The sequence below is a fragment of the Sarcophilus harrisii genome, chromosome 1 (assembly GCF_902635505.1).
Source record: "Sarcophilus harrisii chromosome 1, mSarHar1.11, whole genome shotgun sequence".
In the NCBI taxonomy this organism is placed as follows: Eukaryota; Metazoa; Chordata; class Mammalia; order Dasyuromorphia; family Dasyuridae; genus Sarcophilus; species Sarcophilus harrisii.
The window spans coordinates 42131882-42152690 of NC_045426.1; the positions used below are offsets into that span (position 1 = coordinate 42131882).

General features: G+C 35.5%; 1 protein-coding gene and 1 long non-coding RNA gene across 6 annotated transcripts in view; one reads left to right on the plus strand and one right to left on the minus strand.

Moving 5' to 3' along the window:
* The window catches only part of CNTN4 (contactin 4), a 1178424-nt gene that overhangs the window by 1109860 nt on the left and 47755 nt on the right, over positions 1-20809 (plus strand). The gene's annotated exons all lie outside the window — the stretch shown is intronic.
* The window catches only part of LOC116421722, a 78649-nt gene that overhangs the window by 4626 nt on the left and 53214 nt on the right, over positions 1-20809 (minus strand). Inside the window, exon 2 of the long non-coding RNA XR_004232217.1 lies at positions 7165-7286. This is a non-coding gene — a long non-coding RNA (uncharacterized LOC116421722). The remainder of the gene's footprint in view (positions 1-7164; positions 7287-20809) is intronic.

A 20809-nucleotide genomic window follows, 5' to 3' on the forward strand; every position in this document is an offset into this window, starting at 1 on the left:
CCAACGGAGAGTATTAGGTTATTGGGTCATTGACTTAGAACAGGAAAAGAACTTAGATGTCCTCCAGCAAGTAATGTCAAACTCAAATAGAAACAGATGCTACTGAGCTATATATAAGATTCCCTGAAGTCTGCATATTGACTTAGAAAACCACATATTGATACAATCTATGTTTTATTGTATTTTTATTTATTTTGTTAAATAATTGGGAAATATTTTCTATTTAGTTGAGATTTTTGTGGAATACCAACCATATGTTTGCCATCGATGAGAAGTTAAGTGTCAGAAACAGGATTTGATTCTAGACAGTAACTCCAAAGCTAGTATTTTGTCTACTGTATCACAGTGCCTCTAAGACAACAAGCAATGTAGAACACAAAGTTAAAAAAGAGAACTCCCCAATGAAGAGAAAGTAAAAAATACTGTAAGACCCAACTAAACTAAACTCCCTCCTTCCATCTGCTTTAAAGATTCTCTTTCTTCCTTCAAGACACATCTCAAGTGTCAAATTTTACACAAAGCTTTCCTCATTCTCTCCCAGCTATTTGTTATTCCTCTCTAAATGCCTTATGTTCAATGACCTTGAGTTTATTTTATATTTATTCTGATATGCATTTACAAATGTACATGTGGTTTCCCATGTACATGTAAAATGTAATACATACTCTAAAAACATAAATTCCCTCATTCTTTGCATATGTGTCCTAGATACCTAGCACCTTACACAACAGGTGCATAATGCATAAAGTACATAATAGGGGCTTAAAAATTCTTGTGCTTGATTGATGTCTTACTCAGCAACTCTGACTTTGTAATTCATGATCACTTTCCTCACAGGTTAAAATTCTGTCCTGTAAATACCAACCAGGGACTACTCCTCCCTACCACAGATATTTTCCTAATCTTTGCATGTATCACCTTTGCCAAGGACAAACAGCACAAGGTCCTGTCACATGACATTGATTGGTACTGTCCAAACAGTCCCACTTTTGTAGTCCATATTTACCAGTCAGCTTTCCATAAAAATGACTTCTGTCTGTTCAAATCCAGACATTTGTCTATAAATTAGGTTTTTCCTAGTAGCTAATGTATTTTATGAATTGTCACCCAAACTTCCTGGCTCAGAGATTTAATAGTGTAAATGAGTCCATGCCATTTATCGTTGTGTTCCTTCCTGCACCCTCATAACTACTTTCCCATCATTCATTCAACAAGCATTGAGTAAGCACACTTTATGTGCAGGCGTCATGATAGGTACTAGGAATACGAACACAAAACAAACAGCGTCTCTCATCTCCAGGAGTTCACATTCTATTAGAGAGGGAGAACGTACGCATAGGTAATTGAAGTGGGACGTGAATACTAGCTGAGCAAAAGTTAAACACTAAAAATTGGAGGGATCAGGAAAGCTTTCCCAGGAGAGGTAGAAGCTAAGTTAGATCTTGAAGGAAACTAAGCACACAGTTAGAAGTCTGAGATGGAAAGGACATCTATTCCAGATAAGCCAGCTTATGCAAAGGCATGGAAACTCTTTTAATGGGATTATAGAATATTTGAGAAGAGTCATGTGAAATAAATCTGGGAAAATAGACTAGAGCCAGACTGTAATTCACTTTAAATGCCAAGCTGAGGAACTTTAATTTTATTCTAGAGTCAGTGGGGAGCCATTGAAGATTCTTGAGCAGAAGAGAGCCATGTTAAATCCATACTATAGGAAGATTATTTTAGCAAATATTTATTGAATGAAACAATTCCAGATTTCTATTATATTTATCCAAAAAGATTGTTTTTGCTTTTTTATAATTTTCAGCTATCAGGTAGATGAAACAAATTGCAAAATTTAAAGTATTATGTAATGTTAGCTGTTCTCCTAATTATTGTTATTGCTAAATATGATGTTATTATACTACATTGCTTCTCAAAGGTGATCATTAAATGTTCATTTACTAGCTGGTCTTGGATTCAAATCTAGCCTCAAATACTTATTAGCTATGTGACCCTCTCCAAGTCATTTAATCCTGGATTCCTCCATTCCTTATTTGTAAAATAAGCTGGAGAAGAAAATGGCAAACCACACCAGTATCTTTGCCAAGAAAAACCCAAAAGGAGTCATAAAGAGACAGACACTACTGGATAAGAAACCACAAAAAAATGCCCAATATTAACATTCCTAATCAAGATTACCAACGACTACTCTTGAAAAGGATCTTGAGAATAACTGAGTTATCTTTATCCCAGATTCATCAACTCACACATTTAAAATGAAAAGAAAAAAATTGAAAAATAAAAGAAAATGTGAAATATCACATTGGAAAAACAATTGATCTAGAAAATAGATTGAGAAGAGATACAGTGGTACTTCAGTACTCATTTGTTTCAAAACTCATCTAATTCAGTTTTAAATGCATTTCATTAGGAGGTCCTGAATTCAAATCCAGCCTCAGACACTTACTAGCTTAATAGCTGTGGGACTTTGGGTAAATCATTTTCCCCAGTTGCCTCCAAAAATAAAAATAAATGCTACTGCAGTACTAGAAAATATTGGGAAACCCTTGGGCGTTCTTGATGGGAATGACTGATAGAAAGGCTGAGTCTAGACTTTTGACCTGTCTTAGGATCTCAGGGGGCAGGTTAAAGGGAGGGGAGGACTTGCCTACTGTGGACTCAGGAGGGACTACCTATCTCTGGGAGCAGATACGGATAGGTAGCTCTCATACTCATTGTATTAATACTTTTGGACTTTCTTTTGATCCTATGGTAACAAGGTCTTAAAATAAAAGTCAGCTGTAAAATAATAGAAAAAACTAGGCAGGAGGAAGGAGAGCTCTGCTAAGGGCAAACATGGCTGGTTCTCTTCTCGCCCCCACTCTCAGCACAATCTAACAGCACTTAACAACATGTCTTACTACATACACTTCCATAAAAATGAAAAAAAAATGCCCCAGTGCTTTTTAGTAGCCATATTAAGGTGCTGGGGATTAGTCATTCTGTCGTTCTTAGAAAATGTAAATCTACTTCATATCCACTTCTGATATTTATGCTGTTTACCATCATGAATGGGGTATAAACACCACAAATCAGAGTTCTCAGCAGGCTAAACTGTTCAAGGAGGCAGACGGCCTTCCCACTCTGTACAAATGACAGCCAACACAGACTGCCCCAGATTCTGGCTTTGGAGCCATCCATGGGGTAGGTGATTAGGGACCAGAACAGATCCCTGAATGACTCACACTTGCTCAAAGAGCAGGATGATTTCTCATGTCTCTGATTAACCTTCTCAGTAAGATGCCCATCATTGCAGTAATACTCGTGGATTATTCTGTGCTTGAAAAGATGGATATCAGCTCCTTTTAATCAATAGCCCACAAAAGGTATCACCTGGTGCTCCCTCTGGGCCGTCTGTAACGTGAGACACAGACGTGGTTGTCGTTTATTTAATTTAGAGCACATTGAACGTGAAGTAGCGCTTATTTTTTAAACTGTGTGCTGAGCAAATGGGGTACTTTAGTCAAATGCATGATTGGCTTTTTCAGGATAATCAGTGGAGGAGGGCTAGAAGCTGGCACTACAGAAAGTAGGAATTTCCATCAGTGATAGATTTGATCATCATTCGTCAGACTCCATTACATATGATTGGCTTGGCTCTTCTAGTGTTGGCAAGAAAGGGAAATGATTGATTCAATAATATTCTTTTCTGAGGTCCAAAATGGGAACAAAAGTGAAGTATTATCCTCTTTTTTCCCTTTAAGAAACTAGCTTATGTTTTCAGTTGTTTGGGCTTTGTGGTGCCTTCCTTCCAGGAATCTCTTAAGACAATCCCTTTTGAAAAGCCTGTTTTTTCTGATTTAAATTAACCTGCATTCATTATTCAGTCTAGCAAAGAATGCATATGCCACTGTGCCCAGATACTGGCTGAGGACTGACTGCTCAGGCCTCTGATGGGAGTCCAAAGGTGGTAATTCTGGGGAGGGATAAACTTACCTCAAGTTGAGACTGTTTGCAATCTGTGCTAAGTACTTTCTTTGATGTCAATTTAGGAAATGTGCTAATGCCCAGCACCCAAACATCAGCTGAAAGATGTATTTTATGAAGTAGGAAATTACTAGTGTGCCATGTGGACATTGTAGTCTCCCACAATCTGGCAGACTACAAATTTGGTGTCACAAATTCTGCTAAAAAGATCAAAGTTATCACCAAGTTGGATTTCTGAATAAATGGGAATTAGCCCAAGGAACCAAGCATGTTGATGCTGAAGAAACTGAATGGAGAAATGGCCATTTACAAAGGTTGACGATGTCTAAAGCACTTTTAAGTTGGTTATAAGGGTTGCTGGAATATTTTATATTGAAATTCTTTTTTGCTAAGATACACACATTGTGGATGAAGTGTATAGCTGCTAGGGGAAATGATCCTGGTATATAAATTGCTCTTTAGTCAGCTTTGAATACCTCAATGGGAAATGGAGAAAGGATCAGAGGAGCATTTTGGGTGCTGGAGGTACATAAGGCATAGGTGAAATAGCCCCTGCTTCCAAGGAGTTTACCTTCTACTGGGACGGGAAGGTATATTGATAAGTAAGAATAAATAAATATAAGAAAATTTGAGGAGGAAAAACATACTAGCAGTTCAGGGAATCAGGAAAGGTTTCTCAGAGGAGGTGAAACACAGCTGAACTTTGAAAAAAAGTAAAGGTTTATAAAAAGAAGTGGCATGGAAGAACATTTCAGACATGCAAAAAAGTTTATACAAAGGCATAGAAGTGGGAAAGGGACTTGTCAAGTGATTTTGGCAACTATATGAATGATAGATTGGAAAGGAGAGAACATGGAAAACACGGAAAGAATTAGGAGATTCTTGCAGTAATCCATGGGAGAGTTTAAACAGGCTTGAATTAGCATGCCAGTCATGTAAATAGTGAAAAGGGGACATATGCAAGGCATGGGTAAGGAGAATTGACAAGTCCTGTGAATAAAAATGTGGAGCCAATCGAGCCAGACTATTCTGGGCTCTTGTGCTACAATTCAATCAGTAAAATTTAACTACATGAAAAAAAATCTAGGATCTGAAAAATGTGTCTATTTCTTGCAACAGTGAAGATCAGAGTCCATAATTCATGTGCAACCCATAGCCAATGTGTCCCCCCCAATATTTTAGGGACCTTCTTATTCTCCTAATATTGTGAAAATGCCACTAGGTTACACAGGACATTCATGACCACCCTCTCATCACTCTCTCCACACAACCAGCCCATCTTCTTTGTATGATGATATCTTTAACTTGGGTTTTTCTTTGACATTCATGTTTGTATTATGATGCATCCCTGCTCATACTTACTATGTGCTTCTCTGTTGTCCACTGACCGAATGGTGAATCATTTGAAATATGACGTAACTATAAAAATGTTGTTATTAGGAAGATGACAACATAATCATAATATCTCTTTAGAGTATTTCAAGGTTTACAAAGGGGTTTTAATCACAACAACCCTATGAAGTGAAGAGTCTGGGTGTTTATATCCTTATTCTACAAGGGAAGAAACAGGCATAGAGAGCTTAGTTTACTTGTTCAAGGTCACACAGCTAATTAAATGTCAAGATTAAGACATTAGATTCAATCTTCTGACTCTCAGGACCAGAGATCTTTTATTATATTCTGTTCTACCTACCAAAGGTATTTGTTTCTCGGTAGATTTAACATATCAGATGAAAGAGAGGTTTCTTTAATATGATACCAAATACTTGGGTGAAAAAACCCTTTCAATAATGCAGATGTCTCTGACCATCAAGCTATTTAGCATAACTTGTCACAGGCAGAACCTAACATTAAGAGCTAATTGACTCTGAAGGTACAATTTTCTTGTTATAAGTTTGGTGGTCACAAAATCCTCAGCAATATTCACAGATGTCTCTTGGACAAATGTTTTTTCCTTGACTATAGACAGTAAGTAGTCTTCAAAACTATATGGGGATTGTATTGAAGAAAATAAAAATACCAGTTAGTCCTTGATAAGAGCCTGGGCCCCAGAAACACCCGGAAAGCAATAGACACAAGGGAAAAATAATAGTAGAAAATGACACAGTACTCTCTATCAAGAGAGTTACTCAGCTATATTGCTCAGCTAAGCTTTGTTCAGGCCTTTCAGTATTCCTTTATCCAATGCACTTTTGGCTATGCCCCATAAACTACTCAAATAATCCATTAAGATAGCTGTAGAAATTAGCATGGCAAAACTATCAATGAGTTAGTTTAGTTATTCACCGGTTATTAATCTTCTCCGCTCAGGGTCAGATTTTCCTATCTTCAGCATTTTTCACAGTTCCTAGTGACATCCAGAGAGCTAATGGAGGTCCCTGAATTTGAATCCTGCACAAACTGATGATCCCACATCTCTGAGTCATTTGGGGCATTTGCTTTCACTTTTGATCTGTTGCCTTGGTAAAGGAGCAATCAAATATCTACTCAAATGACATGAACATTGGTACATTGTTATGGTAAATAGTGATCCGTTTCCTGGGTAATTTCAATATGATGTTCCCAGTGGAAGCCAAGGGTTATAAACATCTGTTACCAATTTTAATATCCATCTATTTTCTATCACAAGTATCAATGCAAGATTTGGGTCTATGTTCCTTAAAATGGTTAATTATGAGAAACCTAGTTAGACAAGGTGACTTTTAAGGTCCCCTTCCCTCTAAAATTATGTTCCTTTGAAACTATAATATTTCTTTCAACTAACATACTCATTTTGTTTTTGTTGTCCCATACTCAAGATGAATGTGTTTTCTCTCTCTATCCATCAATATATGGAAGATTGTTTTCTTTCTTTTTTATTTTTCCTGGAAGCCCTCAGTACTTATTCCTGGCTTTTCTTGTCCATACTTAAGACATGTTAATAGTTTTCTTGGGAAATATCAGAAAAATAGCAAAGTATGAAAATATATATTTTTTAAAAATTTTACTTCTTATTGAGATTTTATCCCTGCTGTTCCTTAAATAATAGAGTATTAAAGCCATTGTCATTTGCACAAGCCAAAAAAAAAAAAATAAATGCCATAAGTTTGGGCACATTTGAAAATAAAATCAACCAATGTGTTAGCTAATTCTGCTGTTGCTTTCACAGAACTACATCTTGCCACTCTCCTTTTTGGGCCCCTTTGCACTCACCTTGCCATTTTCCATCTGTTTCATCTCTCTCTTCCTTTCCTTTCCAGTCTGCCCCTTTGCCACTTAATCCCTATTTCTTGACTCCTGCAGGTTCTTCTGGAACCAACACAGCATTGCAAGTTCTGTCAAAATAGAAAGAAAATTATGCAAATTATGTTGAAGACTAATTTATACCTAAACATTGGCAGCCACCCAAACACCTCTTTCCCAATGAATTAAAGTCAGCAATAAGCTATGTTAACTGTGGAAAGGGTAGTACCACTGGAGGCTTTGCTTAGCATAGTCACTAGACCCTAAATCTAAGATTCAAAAATATTTCTCCAATCCTATTAGATACTAAGAGCCTCCTCTTCCTTCATTTTCTCATGTTTCCTTTTACCAAATAACCATGAAACCAAAGCTAACCGGTGGAAAGTGAAAATAAACATTTGGATAATTCATGCAGATACTGGCTCCATATTTCACAGTCCATATGACTATAATTCACCAGATTCTCCTCCTCTACTATACTACCCTAAAGTAACTACTTTCTTTGGGCAAGACAGGGATAGTGGGTATATTATTTGCTAGTTCCATTGGCAAAATGATTGTCATTCCTGATACTCTGTCTCATTGCCACATTTCTATTGACTAGGCTCAAAGAATTCTTCATTTCTCCCCTCAGGGATACAGCTATCTTAACAAATGAGTAAAGACTTGGGATTTTTTAACTGTTATACTCATGGACAACCCCCACATTTATTGCTTTATAATATTCTAGGAAAATTTTGAAGAGCATCAAGACATGGTGAATAGAATATTGATTGAAAAATTCAGAAAGACCTTGATCAAACCCTTGACCTCTTTGTTCTGAATTTCTGGAGAAAATGCAATATGAGGGTGTTATAGTACCTATTATATATAGCTATTGGAAGGATCAAATGAAATGATGTATGTAAAGTATTTTGCAAATTTTAAAGTACTGCAAAAATGTAGTTAATCAGTATTAGTAGCAGTATTTATATTTGTCATCCTAACCCTATGCAAGACAGAATCCCATTGGGATAGTATATTTAGTAATCTGTTCTTTGGATTTGACTACTTGTTTCTATATCTAGTAATAGAACAGAAACTCCAATACTTGAGTATTTGTGTTTAAGTTTAAAGGGACTTTATCATCTTCATTGATCTTTATTAACTGTCCCCCTTGCCCTGGCTATGTCTAGCTATAGAGATCATTAAGATGAATTGTCTGAAATGGATTAAGGACTAGAATCATCATCCTCTTCTACTCAAAGTAAGGGTCTGCTTTTCCCATTTACCTAACTAAATTGTTTGCAAAGTCATTTTTTCCAGTTTAAACATGTTTTGCCACATGACCAATTTTCCTGACCCAATGGGAACAATTTTCAGCTCCTACAAAAATAATTCCCAGATTCTTTTTTGGAACTCGAGTCTTACATCGAAAGGATTTTAAATGTCCAATTCATTAAAGCAGCAACCTCCTGAGGAAATGTTACTACTTTGAGGGTAGGGATTTTAATTTTTGTATATCTATTCTTACTTCCTTCCACAACATCTAATTGAGTAATAAGTGATTAATGAATTAGTTGATTTTGTCCTCATAGAAACTAGAACTTTGATAATGAAAGAAGTTGACTGATCTTAAAAAAATATGCTGCCATTTTCATGTTGCAATGATTTATGTTTTGATGCTGCATTTATACTTCAATATATTGTGATACAACTCAATATGACAGTGGAAGAACTTTGGCATGACTTAAAGCATGAAAATGCATTTGTTGCAAAGAATAGGATTGAACTGAAGCCTCTTGTGGGCAAGGATACTTCCTTCATTTCTTTATTCCTTTCTTCTTTTCCTTTCTTGATTCCTTTCATATTTCCTTTCTTTTTCTCTTTCTTTCTTTTTTCTGTCTTTCTATATTTCTTTTTCTTTCTTTCTTCCTTTCTTCCTCTCTCTTTTTCTTTCTCCATCCCGTTTCCTTGTTTATTTGTTTTTTAAATTCTTGTGTGGTATATTTATTAAGCATACATCCCATTTTCTTGTAAGGAAAGGATGTTTCTAATATTTGTTGAGTTGAGCTGAACCAAAGGTATGTTAGCCTAACAAAACTCATAATAATTATTCAAATTGAATTGTGTGTACTTTTCATGATATTGAAACTGAGTTGTCATTCTAATAGCAAAGAAGCTTAGATATGTGATTTCATTGTTATAAGGTGTTTTTTGATGAGGGAAGTTTGTCACCTACTCTCCAAATTAGAATCTTAAAGAATTTGCTGGAGTTGTTGTAGTTCAGTCATTTATCAGCAGTGTATGATTCTATGTGACCCCCTCTGTGGTTTTCTTGGCAAAGATATTGGAATAGTTTGTCTTTCTCCAGCTCATTTGATAGATGGGGAAACTGAGGCAAACAGGACTAAGTGAGTTGCCCAAGTTACACAGCAAGTAGGGATCTGAGGCCAGATTTGAACTTAGGAAAATGAATCTTCCTAATAAGAGGTTAAATGACTCATCCTTCATTGCATAACTTGATATGTGTCAAGGACAAGCCTTGAACCCAGATCTTTATGGCTTCTATTCTATCTTCCTACCCACTATTCTGTATTCTTTTTGCTATTATTCTAATATTGACTGAAAAACCTAGAAATGGATTATTTTGGTCAATCAAGTCTTCTAGTTAACTTTTTCTTTTGACCAGTATTGAAAATCTGTTTAAAGTGTATTGGTTGACTATATTTCCTTAATATGTTCTATATGTTGAATACATGTAATCAATTATTAAAAAATCTTACATTATATGCCAGGGTCACCACTGTATCAGTTGTCATTGTGCAGGATTTTAACTATAGATATAGGAGTTATGAGATAGGGGTAGTAGACTCATGGCCTGTGGGTATGTGACCTTCCATTTAATTTCCTGTTACCTTTTTGGCAGAAATTTAAAGAGATTATAACCCTGTATTTGCCTGTGGAAGAGAAAATATTCTTTCATTTTCAAGGTCATTATGAGTCACAAGAAGGTGATGTTGCTTCATATGCCATTAGAAATTCCAAGAGACAGAGTTCTGGGTATGATTAATTAATTTATTAGTCATGGTAGCAATAGCCAATAAATTGAGGTCATTGGTGTCTATTGCTGACCAAAGACATCAAGAGAGTGTCACAGGCCATTTCAAATTGAGAATTTGTCTTCCTGATAATACATTATTGGAACTTCTTCTGGCAAAGCAAGGGAATTCTGATTGGTGGATATTTTAGTGAGGAGGTGGACTAAGCGTTCTCAACTCCTTCCTATTACTTCATCCTTGGAAGGCAGAAGCACTTGGGGAAAGTGAGACAGTTATGAGACCCAGCTAGCTATAAAAACTGTTCTGGAGGCAGCTGGGTGGAACTCTGATAGAGTATTGGCCCTAAAGTCATAAGGACCTGAGTTCAAACCTAGCTTCAGACACTTACTACCTATATGACCCCAAATACCATTCATAAAATAGAAAAAAAAAAGCAACACTCTGATCAGGTTCTCCCTTTGTAGACTAAGTCACCCCCAACTTTGATCTGGAAATAACAAAGGCAAAAAAGATGACCAAGTTCAGGATGGGTTATGTTTATAGCATAAAACAAAAATGAGGATCCTGCCCAGGTAAATGCTGGGATGAATTATCTTCCTCATCTAGAATGGGAGAGTTATCTTTTGAACTAGCCTAGGAAATGGGGTTTTGACAAAGGTATTATGCTAATATTAAAAATTAAATCATTCAGCAAAATGAATCATTCTTCATAATGTCTATACTTCATTTCTTCATATATATATGTGTGTGTGTGTGTGTGTGTGTGTGTGTCTTTCTGAATGTAGATTTGTGTGTTTTGAGGATATATTTGTGCATGTGTTAATCTCTCAGAATATGTATGGCCTTTCTTATGTCAGTCTTTCCTCCTCTGTGTCTCCCTGTTTCCATCTCATCCTAGCTTCCTATCCTTTCTTTTTTTCTCCCTTATTGATGTTAGAACTCTTTTTAAATTTTTCCTGATTTTTAATGAATAAAAGGAAGGAAGCTAGGTGGCACAGTAGATAGAATACCTACCTGGAGTCATGAAGACTCGAGTTCAAATTCGGTTGACTGTGTGATCCTGACAAGTCACTTAACCCTATTTGCCTTAGTTACTTCATCTGCAAAATGAGCTAGAGAAGGAAATGGCAAACCACTCCAGTATTTGCCAAGAAAACCTCATATGGATTAATGAAGAGTTGAATAGATTGAGAGGGATGAACAACAATAACAAAACTGAATAAAGGGTAATTTTGTTCCCTATTTTTAATTTAAGAATAGGATGAACCAAATTGTTTTCTCTTTCTATGATCCCCAACATATTTTCTTCTATAAGTCAATAATCTCCAGTAGAAAATTCTCTTTCTGTGACATGGTAGATTAGGCTACATGTAGTTTCTCATGAATAGATCCAAGAAATTGAATTTCCTTAATATTGAGGTTATTTTCCTTATGATTCATTGATTTATTTTTTAGAATGGAGAGAAGAAATAAAATCTCTGTAAAATAGAAAACTCAAGTTTCAATTAATTGAAACTTTACTTCACTGTTTTGCTAAACTAAAGAGATTCATTACCAAGTTGACTTCATTGGAACAGAAATTATGCAATGAAATTTGGATTCTTAAGGCCTGGGTTCAAATTCTGGCTCTGTTAATTTGCCTATATGACATTGGATAAAGAATTCTCTGAGTCTCATCCTCATCTGTAAAATGAATGAATTTGACTAAATGACCTCTGATCCCCTTCCATTTTCATTTTACATCTATGAGCTTTTGAAGATTATCTACTGTCATAAAGGAATTGTCTTCTATGCTGAAGTGCCCAAATGGAATAAATGAGAGATCCTTTAAGAATTCAGTTTGTTACTCTGTGTGTGAGACAGATAGAGAGACAGAGAAGACAGAGACACAGAGAAAAGATTTTCCATTTTTCAAGAACAAATAAATGAACATGCTATCTCAGCAATCAAAGGAAGGCAACTCTAGCACCTTATCTACTTAGAAAAAGAAATTAGCCTACAAGTCACATATATATCACAGGCAAACCCCAAATCATAATAGTTACAAAAAAGATTTCAACTTGTCCCGTTGCAGTTTTTTCATAAAGATTAAGAAAGCCTAGCCTACCTGGGAAAGAAAATCCCAGAGGCAAACCCCAGAGTCTCTGGATATATAACAATCAGGATCTTCTGTTTTAAGCTCCTCTAGATGACCTTTTCCAATTTTGTAAGCAACCAAAGTAATCTTGCATTTAGAATGTGAAACATCATTGCTTCTGTCACCCGATATGTAGGCTTTACAATGGCCATCTGAAAACTGCAGAAAATTGCTGACAGGAGGAGGAAAAGAACAAGCCTGAAAACGTTCCTTCTTACTCTTCCAAGCTTTCAGCACCACCTGCTGTCCACAGCACTAATCCTTTTCAATGTCTTAAATATGTTTGTCAGGATGACATGTGAAGGTGATGGCTCATATAGTTATGCCTATACCTGGTTTTCCCTTTAGAGAATAGTGACCTATCACCCATCTTGTCCATTTCATTTCTTTTGCATTTTGTGTCAACAGACTCTTCTACCAAGGGGGATGCTGCCCAAATACCCATCAGGCAAAATGATGTATGTGTTTAATCAGCAAAGACCTCATCATGCATTGCCCAGGATTTCCTCTATTCTGCTGACAGTAAGGGGATAACTTTGGGAATGCTTCATCAGTGACTCAGAGGACAGTTAACTATATGTACAATTTGAAGGAATTCAGTCCCTAACTTCTTTTTCTCAAACTGAAAAAAAAAAAGATTATTTTTCTTTGATGACCATTTTTCTCCAAGGGCAAAAGATAACTATGGTTTCCATTTATCATTCTTTCTTATCTCCTGTCACAGCCAAAAGAATTCCATTGAGTTATTTTAATGATACCTTAGCTTGGTGATATGATTCATTTAATTCCCCTGTGAAAAGTCTCCCTTTCCTCCAAAAGTCTATTCAAGTCTTGTATTTAAATCCTAACTCCCTAGCAGAACTTCAAAGGGGGGATATGATAGGGAAAAGCAAAATCTCTTTTCATTCCATTTTTCCTTATGGCTTGTTTGTAAATTCTTTGCATTTTTAAAAATTTGCTTATATGTAACATGTTATTTCCCCCTGACACATCATAAACTCCTTGAGGGTACTCTTTTCTTTTTGTCTTTGTGTTCCTGGTATCTATGCTTGGAACATAGTAGGTGGTGCATAAGAAAACATTTTGAGTAATTTGGAGAGACTGCTTGTTTACCAAGCTAACTTTTGTGAAATGCCTGAAAAAAATCAGATCCTTTGGATCTGATTTAGAGGATTTAGCAAGTAATGATAGTTATGCAATAACAACCAGAAAAAGAAAAGGGAAAAATGGCAGCAATGAAACATTTTAAAAATATACAAAAGAGATAGAAGAAAGTTCAGAAAATGTCAGACACACAAGGTATTACCATTACTATCACATTAAATTTAATGTACATTTTATTTTATAAAAATATGCTGCAGAAGGTTACTGCTTTATATACAATTCCTTTTTTATTCTCCTTTGTATGTTGGAATTTTCATGTTTGTGAAGTTCAAAATAAAAAGAAAAAATGGTTTAAAAAGAAACAGTAGGATAGAAAAGATGAAAGAGGAACCCTAGTGTGATACTTACTATACCCAGACCAAATGATTTCCCTTTTCTAAGGCAGCAAGGAAGAACAATGGAAAATGAGTTGATGAAGAGTTATTTTAAGACCTTTTATGGCTTGCTCATAACAATTTGTTATTAATAGTTGTAACCAACTTGGAGATTTGGAGGCTAACCAGAGCAATTTGGGCATCATTAGCACTGTCTTCATTATGAAATAGGGGCTTCACACCACAGGTTCCAAGGAGAAAATTCTAATCATGTTGATTATCATTTGGCTGTATGTTACCTACACTTGGGTGCCCTCAATTGGCTTGTGCATAGCACTTTCTGTTGAAGGTAGCTGGGGCATATTAAACATCTCCTCATACTTTTCTCAGTCCTTGAAAACGGATTGGTAAGCATTCTGCTTGCGGGTGATTTGTAAATTGCTTTCTAGAGGGCTCACATTCATGCTCAATCTGACTAGGGTCAGTGTCTGCCTTGTGTTTTGCTCCGATGTCATTTGTCAAATCACACTCGTTGTACGAAGAAATGGGTCAGAATCTTCAATAGCAGAATTTCTAGGCAAAAATTGATGAAAACCCTTGAATCATGAAAGCGCTCTCTGCTGTTGGTATGTGGCTCATGCAATGTTTTAAAAGGGTAAGCTGTCTTGTCTGCTGCCAAAACAGAAGTATTGTAAATTGGGGGCGGGGGGGTTTGGTTTTTCTTTTGTGTTTGTTTTTTCCCAAATGGTTCCCCTTCCCTTCTTGAAAGAGCAAGGGCACATGTTGATTTTATTATCAGAATAATAGTTAGGAAAAACAAGGACAGGCCTGACAAAAATTACATGTATTCATCTAATCCCAAAATAGTAATAATAATTTATGAAATAGCTTCAAATTAGAGCAATATCTGCATGGTGCCAGATTTCCAAATGGAAAGGAAAAAATTCAGTTATTGTGTGTTTTGCTTATAAGAGGTCAAACAGTCAGGGATTTTCAGATACAGTATTAAAGATAATTAACATCAACTATCCAGATTTCAGGTATTATATTGAACACACTGGTTGATAAACACGGAAATTTTAACTACAAGATGTGGCCTGTTTAATTTCCATGAAATTAAGGTTTAGAGAAGAACTGGTCTGTCAAAGGAAGTATCCCCATAGAAGAATATATTTCCAAAATGAGAAGTTCAAGGATGGAGTGAACTTTCAGGATAAAGAGGCCCCTGTGGCATGGTAGTGAAAGTCCAGAAAGTCAGCAACAGAGCCAGTTATTTTATTTGAGTCATGCTTCAATTTTGAGAGAAGGCAGTTGATGAATGCCTTGAATGATCTTGGCTCCCTGGTATAAAATGAAATCATGAACTTTATTGCAGAATTGCATTTTTAAATGAAAATTTAAGGTAGGAGCTTCAACACTATCACCTTAATCAATCAACAAATATGATTACTTTTTTTAAAATATATAAACAAGATTGTCTATACCCCCAGAGTCTTTTATCACATGCAAACTCCTCTTTAATTGAATAAAGTAGGGAATAGTCTGTTTGGCTAATCAAACAAGCTAACCATGCTTCTGAGATCTTTATATAGTGAAGAATTTCAGCAGCTATTCAGTTTCATGATGTGCCAACCCATCAATGAAAGACTACAGATTTGGGATCAACTATAGTAGTGAATAGTAAGGGAAAGAAGAAAGACCAAAAAGACCTGCCTTCCTCTTCCCCACACAAACACGCAGACCATGTTATTAAAGGGTACTGGACCAGATAGCATACAATATATTTAGCCTGGAGTAAAGAGAGACACATCAAGGACAAAATGAAACACAGACTAATTCAGTGAGCCCTCAGAGTGAGAAAACAGCTTCAAGAAGTATGATCCTTTAGACTAGAAAAGAAATGCTGTTTCTGAACAGTAGAGAGGAATTGATCCTCAGAACCTGGAAGAGCTCTATACCTAAGGAAACCTTCAGAAGCATCCATGCATCCATAAAGAGAGAATGACCATCCAGAAACCCAAAGTTGTACCAATTCCATATGTATTTTCTATAAATGTCCTTCACTACCTTTGCACTTTAACTTTGAGCCTACTTTCTCCAGGGACTTTTGTGAGCTTCTGGGAGAATATGACCTTCTAACGTCTATTATTTACTACATATTTTTGCTTTAAAAATATTCATTAAACCTGGCTCATTATTCAGAGGAGCCATACTGGTTGGCTTTATGAGGTCTTAGAACTAGAAATCCAATTGCTAGAGTTCTGAGGAATAAGGTGTGTATAAGGACTCTAATCAATGAGGGAAGGTTAGGGAAATTTCCTTAGAGAAAAGACTACAGTAGTAATAGGTGAAACCAAACTTTTAGATTCATAAGAATAAAATTAAATTTTTAGGCTAACTAGAAAATCATTATGCTATTTAATGTGTAAGTGAGAATGCTCAATTCAATGACATTAATTAACATTTATTAAGCATCTACTATATTAATACAAGATATTATACTAGATACTGAGGCATAAAGAAACATTAGCCAAAGTTCCTGCCCTTAGAAAGCTACAACCTAGTAAAGGAAAGAAGACATGTACAAAAATCAAATACAATAAGTATGCAGGCAAGATCCAAAAGTGTTGCAAAAAATACAAAGACTTAAAGAGTTCTTTTCTAGCTGGATGAATCAGGGAACTTCATAGGAAAGGTGGCATTGAACTTGGACCTTAAAAGATGGATAGAATTCTATAAGGCTATGATGAAGAACTAAATTAGTGGAATAATCTGGACAAAGACACAGAGGCTAGAATATATAGAGAGTATGTTCTGTAATCCAGTTTGATATGGCATATAGTGTGTAATACAGTCTAGTATAGAACATAGAATATTCATCGGAGTATAATCGAAAATATAATTCAGAGTATATAGTATAATATAGAGAGCTTTTATTATTATATACTCTGGGTTCAAAACTCAGCTCTGATACTTACTATTTTTATGACCTTGGGCAATCTATCATTCAACAAATATTTATTAAGCACCTGCTATCTGACAAAACTTTGTGTTAGGCACTAATTGATCCAATTTAGTAAATGTTTATTAAGCACCTTCTATATGCCAGGCTCTATATTGAGCACTGGGGGTACAAATAAGAAAAAGAAAGAAAGACAATACTTGCCCTCAAGAAGCTCACAATATAATGGGAAAAGACTCCATATAAAAGGAAGCTGGAAAAGTTGGGGTAGAGGGAGTCCAGAGAGTAACTGGCAGGGAGGTATGATGTTTTCTAGAGTCAAAACCAAGTAGAGATGCTAATAGAAAATGGGGAGTTACCTGGAAAAGGTAGTCAGACTCTAGGAACACAAATACAAAGAATGAAACAATCTCTACTCTCAAGAACTAACATTTTCATGGCAAATTACTCAGCTTCCCTGAGGTTCAATTTCCTTAGCCATAAAATGAGGAATTGCACTACATGGCATCTGAAGTCCTTTCCAGAGCTATGAGAATATGAAATAAGAATGGAAAGATGGTTTGTAGATACTTCATGTCATGTGTGACTTTGAAAACCATACTGAACTGGACTAGAAACTGTGATGGCTGTGTAGTAATGATATCACCCTACTCATGTTGTTTAGGATAGATTAAAATAGGGAAGAAACCAGAAGCAAGGAGACCAGTACATGTCATGAATTTGTTTATTCTTGTATACAATCACTGGAGCCTTGATTTGAATGAATAAATGGAGATAACTGCTATAATACTAACTTTCTTTGTTCCTGTGCACATCAGTTGGTGTTGGCAAGAGTCTGCTTTACTCACTTAACAATGTGTGGAAGTCAGCCACTTGGAAAGTGTTTGCTTTCCAAAAAGACAGAAGTGCTAAGGAACTCAGGAATATGCATTGCAAAGTGGACAGAATTCCTTTCACCACTTTAGATAGTGCATATTTTTGCTTATGTGTGAACATATGCCAACTGGACTGGTCCAGCTTTCAGAGAACTCAATTTCCGTGTGCCAAATTCTTGAATATAGCACAGAAGCAACTGTCCCTGAGATAACCGCAAAGAATTGAATTTGTATTTCTTGTTAATGATGTATTACTTCAGGTGATAATTAGCTCCATAATTTAAGTAGGATGAATACCAAATTTATTTTAATTCTCTCCCCCATTTAATTAAAACATATATATATGTTTTTTAAATTATATATATATATATTTTTAGAGTCCAATGACATCCATTTTCTTTTATCTATCTCTTATGTGATGCATACTTTTAAATATCACATTTTAGGGAGCAAAAATCCCCAAATGGTAACTTCAGGGGGAAAGTAATTACTGGGCACAGATGGAGAGACAAAGCTTACCTAATGCCAAGTTAATCTTTTGGTGGCTCTTTTTCAATGTTTTATGAAAAATCTGTAGTAAATAATGAGAAGCCCAATGCTCTAGCGCCATCTGTATCCTAGAACCTCCAAGGTGTATCTCCTAATCCTTATCAACTAGTCCCGATTTTAATCAATCATCATTGAAAAAAAGAATATTAAGGATCTACAGAGTAGGGCTTTGGTCTTGATGCTGAGAATGCAAATGAGTATAAGATACCTGTATTTTCAAGTGTCTTCAATCAAGTTAGAGAGAAAGCATAATGGAATTTTTTTTATTCATGGCATCATATACCAAATATGTAAGAAACACTGCAGATTGAATCTCGTTTCATATATTTTCTCATGCTGAGTGACTCTTCTCTATGCCTTTCCATAAAGACTCCATACAGAGTCTACCCAATGTATTGGAGACCTACCTCTGCCCATTTAAATAAGTCACGGATACAAATACAATATGCACTTTCCATTTGTCATCCCTTGCTCATGTTCCATGACTGCTCTTCCTATCTTTCATGTCCTTGATGATGTTTGTTATTCTATTCCTTGCATTTAAATCTTTATTGGCAAAATGTTTCAAGTCCTATGAATCTTTCTATTGTTTTGTTTATTTGTTTTAGATAATTGTAATTTTTTTGAGAATATAGTGCTCTGTGATTGGCACTCAAATGGATTCTGCTTTTATGGATCTATATTTTCAACTGATGTAAGTATTCTGCAACCATGTAGATCATAGACCATCTATACTTTCTCATGCTATGCAAACCTTATCTTTGTTTTTCCCTAAATCTTCCAAGGAGGAGTAGAGGGGAGTCTGTTTAACATTCTGGATAGAATTTTCTAAGTCTTTTACCCTTGATATGGGAGATAGGTAGATATGAATATAGAAATATATATATATATATATATATATATAGAGAGAGAGAGAGAGAGAGAGAGAGAGAGAGAGAGAGAGAGAGAGAGATTAGGGAGATAGATGTGGATATAGAGATATAGAAATAGATATGAATATTGTGATAAAAATATACAAATTTATAAATATGGATATAGAGATAGATGTGAATATAAAGGTAGATATGAATAGAGATAGAGAGATATGAATAGAAAGATATAGAGATAGATAGTGTTACCACCATTGATAGAATATAAATTCCTTGTAGGCAAAGATTATTCCACTTTTGTTGTATTGTTAGCATTTATCACGGAGCTTGGCAAATGACAGATACTTAATAAATGGTTATTGAGTGATGTAAATGTTTTGGATTAAATGTCCTCTGAAATAATAAAAATAATATGAATAATAACTTTATATAACACTATGTACTAGACATTGTGCTAATTGCTTTAGAATTATCTCATTTGATCCTCACAACAACTCTGAGAGATAGGTACTATTATTATCCCCATTTTACAGATGAGAAAAATGAAGTAGATAGAGGATAAGTGACTTGCTCAACTAAGAGCAGATTTGAATTCATCTTCCTCACTTCACATCCAGCAGTCTATCCATTGGGTTACCCAGCTAGGTGCTATGATATTATTGTATGTAATACTATAATAATCCTTAAGCTAATTACCTCTCTCTGCTGACTACCTGACAAGCTTAGTTCCTTTTCTGATACATAAAACTTGATTGACATCTTGTAGACTTTTCTTGCTTAGAAATCCTTGCTTACCCTCCAGATCTGTCTTTCCATTGCCCTTTGGACTAGCCAACAGTTGCTTTCCTTTAGAGATTGTGTGGATCCCTGATTCACAGATATTAGCAGAATTAATAGCTAAAAAAAGATGGAGTTGTCTTTCAGGGCTCAGGCTACAATTATTTGAACTGCTGCCTCATTTCCCAAATTTGCTTCATTTCCTGTTCAGTTCTGGGCCCATCTTATGCCTTACTGATTCTTCACTTCCATTTATTTCTTCTCCCCTTTACCTACCTAGCATTCCATACATATAGGCTCTTCCTCTTAGTCTATTCTCACCAAGGTTTTAAGTGTTGATAAAAGAAGTATTTTCTCTCCACAGAGACTCAAATACTAGACTCTTGAAGTTTCAAAAACCTATAGAAATGAGAGGAATAAATTTCTAATGGAGGATTTTAAGGCATTTTAAGGGAGATATCTACTCTACTTCTCAATCTTACCAAGGTTAGGTAGGGAGGATCATCTTAACAAAGTAGTGGTTATTCCCATAAAATTATGAATAATCACAGAATACTAGACTAGGACTCAGAGAAACCTACATTCAAATCTCACTTCAGCCACATAATAGAGGTTTGACAGAGGACAGATCACTTAACTTCTCCAGATATCAGTTTCCTCATCTATAAAATGAGAAAGATGGAAATTGACTTCTGGAGCCTCTTTTGGTTCTAAATCTATGATCCAATGATTTCTCTCCCAAGAATTACTTATAGGATTATAAGTACCTATCTGTAAGTGACTTCAAGGATAATTTAATCCAACCCTCTTGTTTTATAAATGAGGATTCCCAAAGAAACAAAATAATTTGGCAAAGATCCAACATGTAAAAGAGATTAAAATGCAAATTTTCTTACTTCAAATCTAATTCTCTTTCCACTATACCAT